This window comes from Myotis brandtii, unplaced genomic scaffold (genome assembly GCF_000412655.1).
Source record: "Myotis brandtii unplaced genomic scaffold, ASM41265v1 scaffold383, whole genome shotgun sequence".
NCBI classification, from domain to species: Eukaryota; Metazoa; Chordata; class Mammalia; order Chiroptera; family Vespertilionidae; genus Myotis; species Myotis brandtii.
In genome coordinates, this window is record NW_005364711.1 from 2,111,081 (window position 1) to 2,118,626 (window position 7,546).

A 7,546-nucleotide genomic window follows, 5' to 3' on the forward strand; every position below is an offset into this window, starting at 1 on the left:
AGCAGCGGCTGAGGGGCGATGGGGGCAGCGCTGAGCTGATCCCGCTGAGGGAGGCCGGGCAGAGGCCACGGTGGGGTGATGGTGGTGGTGCTGTCCCATGATTGCCACCCGGTCGCCTCCTGCAGAGGGAGGCCAGACTCTACAAATGGTAGCTGTTATTATAGAATTTGGACATCCCCTGAGGGCTCCCGGATTGTGAGAGGGTGCAGGCTGGGCTGAGGGCCACCCCCAGTGCCTGAATTTTCATGCACCAGGCCTCTAGGGTAAAACATAAATGACAAACTGTGATAAGTGGTATAGAGAAACAAAGAAGGGAATTGGAAAGGCTTTACAAGAGGAGGAAGACTGGGCTAGATGGATATGATCGAGGAAAAACTCTCAGAGAAGGTAAAAGATAGGGGTGGGAAAGTATTCAGGAGAAGCAGCATGTGCAAAGGCCCTGGGGTGGAGGAGGTGTTGACTTACTGAGAAAGAGAACTGAAATTGAGCCAGTGTGTCTCGGGCATATGGTACAAGGGGAAAGAGGCAGAGGTTGAGAGCAGAGACACAGCTAAAAGCTAAATCATGCTGGGCCTTGGTAATTTTATTTTATGTGAAATGGGAAACCATTGACAAGGTTTCAAATGATGGAGGAAATAGCTTCTTGGGCTATTCTACCCTGAGCCTTTGAGTTAGAACTCCAGGTAGTTTGCTGAGTACTTTCACATACTTGAACATATAAGCGCAAGATCAATCCTCGTTACCAACACTGAGGGAAATCTGAAGATTAGGCTGAGCCCATTTTCCTGTCTGTCACCTTAGAAGTTTACATTGAAAACAAGGGATGGCTTTATTAGTGGAAGGTCACGCCATCTTCCATGTGTAGTGAACGACAAACTTATGATGCTGATGGTCCTTTGGGACTGAGAAATAGGAAAGAACAGAATGGGGTTTTTCTTTCTTTTTTTAAAAAATATTTTTATTCATTTCAGAAAGGAAGGGAGAGAGAGAGAGACATCAATGATGAGAGAGAATCATTGATCGGCTGTCTCCTGCACGCCCCCTATTGGGGTTGGAGCTTGCACCCCGGGCATGTGCCCTTGATCAGAATTGAACCTGGGACCCTTCAGTCCACAGGCCGATGTTCTATCCACTGAGCCAAACCGGCTAGGGCCAGATTGGTCTTTTCAACAGAAAGGTATACGTATAGAACTGAAAGTCTCTGAACTTGAGTGTATCTAGGAGGAAAATATATTGTTGGAGGACTTTGTTAGCTTCCTGCAGTTTTTTTTTCTCCTAAGACAGTCAAGAATTCAGAGCACAGTTTTCAGCAAGAATGTGAATAAAACTTTCTGTTCTATTGTGCTTTCTGTTTTAAAATTTTTGTTCTGGGCAGACTCCTGCCACTGGGCAAGAAATGCTAATTGGACATTTGATTCATCTGGACAGCTGTGAATGGAATTTTTGCTAACCAGCAGCAGATGCGGACCTAAAACAGCATGGCAACTGGCCACTGGCTTGGATGGGATGTGAGCTGCGTGTGCCCAGGCTCCACGCCACAAGCATCTCAAAGTCTTTTTTCCCTTGAAAGATGTTTATTACATATGTCTATATATTGGTCTTAGTCATTGTAAAGGGCCAACCCATGCCATTGGCATGGAGAGAGAGAACCTGTCATAGCATGTATAATACTCCAGAGAATGAATCGACAAAATTAGTTGGGAAATGCTTGCTTTCCCGTTGAAAACTCAGAGCAGATGTTAGCATTATTAACAGAACATTGCCTACTTGCAGTTCATATCCTGGATGGAGCTGTGTGCCACTTGGTCTCCAAGTCATACTCTTTAGTTTATTTAGGAATGAATGCCTTTCGAAATGAACCACCCCAAAGCAGGAATTCGGTACATTCAGAAGATGATACTGATCGCTCTTGTCTCCTCTTAAGTCTGATGAATTGGGGAACTGATTTCATACCAGAGGCTGGCTCATTTAAAAGTAGTTATATTTAACCAGGACTGAACCCCCCAAAATCGCTCATGGAATTGACAAGAAACTAACAAAAACATGGGTTCTATCTCCAGAGATTTTTATTTCAAACTTCTTCTTGGATTTTGATGTACCCTCCTTGTTGAAAATCCCTCGTCAAAATAAGACTTTAAAAGGAAATCGTTTAAGATCCAGAGCTTTAGCTCAATGGGGTGTATATGAACATTTGCAGCACACTCATGCATGATATAGTTCCCGTACTGAAGAAGGCGGGACATCAAAGGGCGTGGCATTCCCAAATCCACTGCCCTGGGACTCCCCTACAATGATCCGCCCTGTACTTTGGGCAGAACCAACGAAATGTGAACATGAAGGAACTTCGAAAACTGGAAAGGGCCTCGGAATTGGAAGGTCTCCGGTCGCTTAGGACAGGAGGCTGGAGAGGCGACAGACCGTCGCCCGGCTATCACCCACGTGAGCTTTTCACTGCTGCGGTCTTCCTTGCTCTGAGTAAACTCCATCGTGTGTGAACGAGTCAGCAGATGATGCATTTATTTTGGAACACGTTAAGTTTTTTTACCAGCTCTATTTATTTTCCGAGGGCATCACTGTATCACATTAAGGCCTCGAGTTGTTAACAGTACCAGCCGGCACTGCAGGCATCACACGTTCGTGGCGTAAAAGCTCGGGGGAACAGTGTGGACTCTGCCATCCAGACCCCAAGGCTGCATCTCCTTCCTCCCGGATGTGCTCTGCGTTCCTCCCTTGGGAGCAGATCCACCGGCCCCTCTTCTCTCTGATTTATCATGTAACTTGGCATCTCTGCAATTTATTTTGTTCTTCTCCAGTGGACTCTGAGGTCTTGGGGTAGAGAGTCTTCATCGTTTCTTTGTTCTCTCTGTCTCCTAGTGCTCAGCACGTAGTAGGAATGCAAGAAATAATCTGTAATTTGAGTGATGGAGGAGAATATAACATCTACCATTTCATCCTTGTTCATTTATCGTCGGCATCAGTGGAACTTTCAGGTGAGCTGTCTTTGAGAGTACAGACCCTGTGTTCCCTTATTCCACCACTGTGTCCTTCAAAACGCTCCTCACACAAGTAAGCGCATCTTTAGTGAATGTCTTTTCTGACAGCTTGTGAGCTCTCTGACAGCAAAGATTGTCTCTCTGTCTCTGTCTCTGTCTCTCCTTTTGTTAACCCTCACCCGAGGATATTTTTCCATTGTTTTTTTTTTTAGGGAGAGTGGAAGAGAGAGGGAAAGACAGAGAGAAACATTGATGTGAGAGAAACACATTGATTGGTTGCCTCCTGCCAGGGTGGACCCTGCAACCAAAGACCAGAATCAAACCTGGGATTCTTTGGTCTGAAGGCCTATGCTCTATCCACTGGACCAAACCTGCTAGGGCAGGGATTGTCTCTCTTATTCCTTCCCATATAGTCAGGGCTCAGAACACTGTCCATCACACAGTAGGTGCTCAATAAACATCTGTAGAATTAAAGTGAGTGATGTGACATAGATTCCAATTTTGGAGGATTTCTACTGCTATATTGTGATTTCCAAAACATATATATTTGGTCACTCAAATGACCAAATATATATTTTTCATAAATGTATATATGATCTTCATCCACAATCCTTGCTTCATATCTCCTAAAACCCTAGGAATTTCCTAAGTGACGAGAGCCCTAAAGTGTCTTTTGTTCTGTTAATGAGGTGACAGCTGGATGGCACCTAAGGGTGGGGGCTGGTGGCCAGTGGAGCCAACCATGTGATTGGAGGGTTGTAACTTTCAGTCCCAACTTCCAGGGAGGGGAGAGGGATGGGAAACTTTTTAAGGAGAGAAAAGGTATGTCTGAAAACATTCAAGGTCAATTTGCTCTGAGCAGATTCCAATAGCTTTCCTGTCCTGACGCAGTCATTTTGTGGGAAAGGACTCTGCATGACCATTGCCCGGAAGGAGAGGAGCCTTCCGTGGGGTCCTTTGAAATTGGGAGTGGTTGCAGTGCTCTTGACGGAGACAAATGGGATGATCTGGTCACCGAGAATGGAGTGGCAACCGTGATAAGGGCCCCTCTGCTAATGGCAGTGTCCTCTCCATCTAAGCCACATGGAGCTCTAGAAAGACTCGGGTGCGTTTCTCTGGTTTAGACCAGACGGACAGCTTATTTTAAATGCCGGCTCACCATATGATTTATTCATCGTGTCATGAAACACAGAGAGCCTCTAGTCAAAAGTCCTCTTTGTACGTGAGGAAAATGTGACCCAGAGAAGTCAAACCATTTCCCCAAAGTCACACAGCTGATTAGCGCCCAGTCTCCATGAAACCAGTGCTGACCTGCCTTAATCAACATTCATTCGTTTCTTCATTAATAATTACTTACTGAATGCTAATGATGGTATGCTAAGCACCTTGTTAGGCTATGAATTATTTTCACTGGAAAGGAAGTGTCCAGTTATGAGTTAAACTCTCACTGCTGTGGCATAACCTCTCTAAGCCTCAGTTTTCCCATCTGTGAAATGGAAGGGATAAGGACCCCTGTCAGAGAGACATCAAGAAGATTACATGAGATAATGCATTAGAGCTCAGCACAGCGTCCCCGGCACATTTACTACTGAGTTCACCGTGATGATTTAGTCCTCTGGGCTCTTCTGTCAGAGCAAAGATGTCTGTCCGTCCTAGAGATGGTCACGAAAGGTTGATGTCCTCTGGGGGCTCCCATCCTCTCTAAGTCCCTCTATATCCCTGACTGGCACGTCAACAGGAGGGCGCACATCTCCCTCACAGCCACCCCCTTCTCTAGATGCCCCTTCCTCCTCCTCCAGGCTCCTGGCAGCCTCCTGTGGAGGGAATCTGGATGTGTTCTCATTACAGCCTCATAACCTTGGGCGGGGGTGGGGAGTGGGGGGGGGAGCTTTGTCAATGGTAGGCCCTCATTTCCTGAATCCATTCAGAGAGGGAGAGGGGCCAGCTCCCGGATGGCATAGCATCCAACTCTGAGCCCGGCCAGGTTTGGCTTGGCTTGCAAGATCTGAGACTTGTCATAATATGTCTGGCATTCTAAAAATGGGATCCATACAGCCCTGCAGTTAAAAAAATAAAATAAAAAAGCAAAAAGCAGTACAGCCAGCACATCAGCCCTTTGGCAAGAACCAAGGGAGGAGCTCAGTTGAGCACATACTTGGCTGTGCATGTTCCTAGCAGCATAAAAGAATTTTCTTGGTTCCTTCTGAAGCCTGATCACCCTAATGTAATAAGTCATCTTCTGGGCAAGGGTTCTGCACAGGCATGAACATGCTGCCTCTCTGGTTTCCTTTTGCAGATCATCCCCCATGAGTGAGTGTGCAACCCACTCTTGTGCACAACTCGTTGGAGGGAAAGCTGGCCATTCGGGGCGCAGAGCTGATGGCAAAACATTCCCCGAGGGAGGCAGCCGCTCAGCAGAGGTCTGGACCAGATGTGCAGAACACTCTGCCTGCCTAAGGCGGCTCCAGCCAGCAGTGAATTCCTGAGCGCCACAGCCTCTGTGGCTCATGTGAATGGTTACTTTGTGTGCTTTCTTTTGTCCCTTTTGATTTGAGGAATGAACTCTTTTTATTTGGGTTCTCTTATGGAAATGCTGAAGGATCCTATCTTGCTTTTTTTTTGGTCATCCATGAAAATGAAGATGTAGTTTTGAAGAGAAAATAATACAGAGAAAGAGAATCTTTTGTAGGGGGGGACTATTTTTTTGTATAGTAATTCCCTCTTATCCGTGGTTTTACTTTCCATGGTTTCAGTTACCTGCGGCCAACCATGTTCCAAAAATATTAAACGAAAAATTCCAGAAATAAATAATAAGCCATTCATAAGGTTTAAATTGTATGCTGTTCTGAGGTCCGTGATGAAATCTTGAGTGATGGGGCATTGCAGGATGTTTCACCCTAAGTATAATTTTTTTTGCTGTGGATTTTTTATAGGTACCCTTTATAAGATTAAAAGAGTTTCTTTCTATTTCAAGTTTGTTATGAGATTTCAAAACCTAAAATAAAGATGACTTCTGTTAAATGCCTTTTCTTCCAAAATGAGAATATGATAATTAGCCTTTATTTTGTCAATGTGGTGGGTTAATTGTTCTTTTTCTTGACTATTAAAACAATCTTGTTTCTTGGAATAAAGTTTCCTTGGTCATAATGTATTAATCCTTTTAAACATTGGTGGATATGGTTTGCTAATATGTTGTGTATAATTTTTGCCTCTTCATGGCTGAAACCATCCTGTGATTTTTCACTTCTTGTAATGTCCTTGTCAGGTTTTTGGCATAAGGATTTTGCTGGCCTCAGAATGAGCTTGGGAGTGTTCCATGTTACGCTGGTCTCTGAAGCAGTTTTTGTGGAATTGGCTATGACTTCCTTAAATGTTTGGTAGACTATACTGGCGAAACTAATTGCTCTTCATTTTTCTTTGAGGAAAGTTTACATTATGGATTCAATTTCTTTGATGCTATAGGATGATTCAGATACTATTCTACTTTTCCTGTGTTAGTTTTTAAAAGTTGTGTTTTTAATGTAAGCTTTTGTATTTTATTTTAATAACCTAAAATTGGTATATTTTCTTACTCTTTTTAATATTTATAAGATCTGTAATGATTTTCCTTTTTTCTTTCCTAACATTGGTACTTTTTCCTTTTTCTCTTTTTTCTTGCTTAGTCTTGGTAGACAGTTATTGATTTTATTACTCTTTCCAAGAATCAATTGTAGTCTTTGTTAATTCTAACTTTGTTCTCCTCTTTCCTTAATTTCTGCTTCTACTATTTTTTCCTTTATTCTATTTTCTTTCATTATAATTTGCTTTCCTATTTCTTATTTATTGAAATGATTGCTTATCTCATTGCCTCTTAGTCTTTTTTCTTTTACAATGCATACATTTAAAAGTAGAGATTTCCAGTAAGATTGATCCCATAAGTATTTTTACATACTGTTTTCTTGATCTTTCAGTTTAAAATATTTTCTTTTTTTTTCAATCCTCACCCAAGGACAATGCTCATTGATTTTAGATAGAGAGAGAAACATTGATGTGAGAGAGAAACATTGATCAGTTGCTTCCTACACGCGCCCCAACCAGGCATCAAACTGGCAACTCAGTCATAAGCCCTGACCAGGAATCGAACCTGCAACCTTCCTGGTGTGTAAGATGATGCTCCAACCAACTGAGCTACCTGGCCAAGGTGAAAATATTTTCTAATTTTTAAATTTTGATTTATTAATTTAGCTACACTAGATTTTTCAGTTATTCTTTACATGGTATATCTTTTTTCATTCTTTTACTTTTAACATATTTCTTCTTTTCCATTCTTTCTATATTCTCAATCTAAGACTCTAATTATACATGTTAGCCATTTTTAGTGAATTTCTTAGGCCCTTGAGTCTCATTTATATTTTTATCCTTTTGTTCCTTCTTGCATGATTCTAGATATTTTCATCTATCTTCCTGTTTTAAGTTGTGTTTAGATGCTGTTAAACACAAGCATGGAGTTCTTAATTTTGGTTACTGCATTTTTTTTTTTTTTAGTTCTAAAGTTTCTCTGTGATTATTTTTGT

At 42.4% G+C, this 7,546-nt stretch overlaps 1 long non-coding RNA gene across 1 annotated transcript in view; it reads left to right on the forward strand.

The window, feature by feature from the left end:
• LOC106727181 overlaps window positions 1–7,131 on the forward strand; it is a 17,520-nt gene extending 10,389 nt beyond the window's left edge. Inside the window, exons 2-3 of the long non-coding RNA XR_001363349.1 lie at window positions 4,423–4,428; window positions 7,028–7,131. This is a non-coding gene — a long non-coding RNA (uncharacterized LOC106727181). The remainder of the gene's footprint in view (window positions 1–4,422; window positions 4,429–7,027) is intronic.
• The last annotated feature ends 415 nt before the right edge of the window (window positions 7,132–7,546 follow it).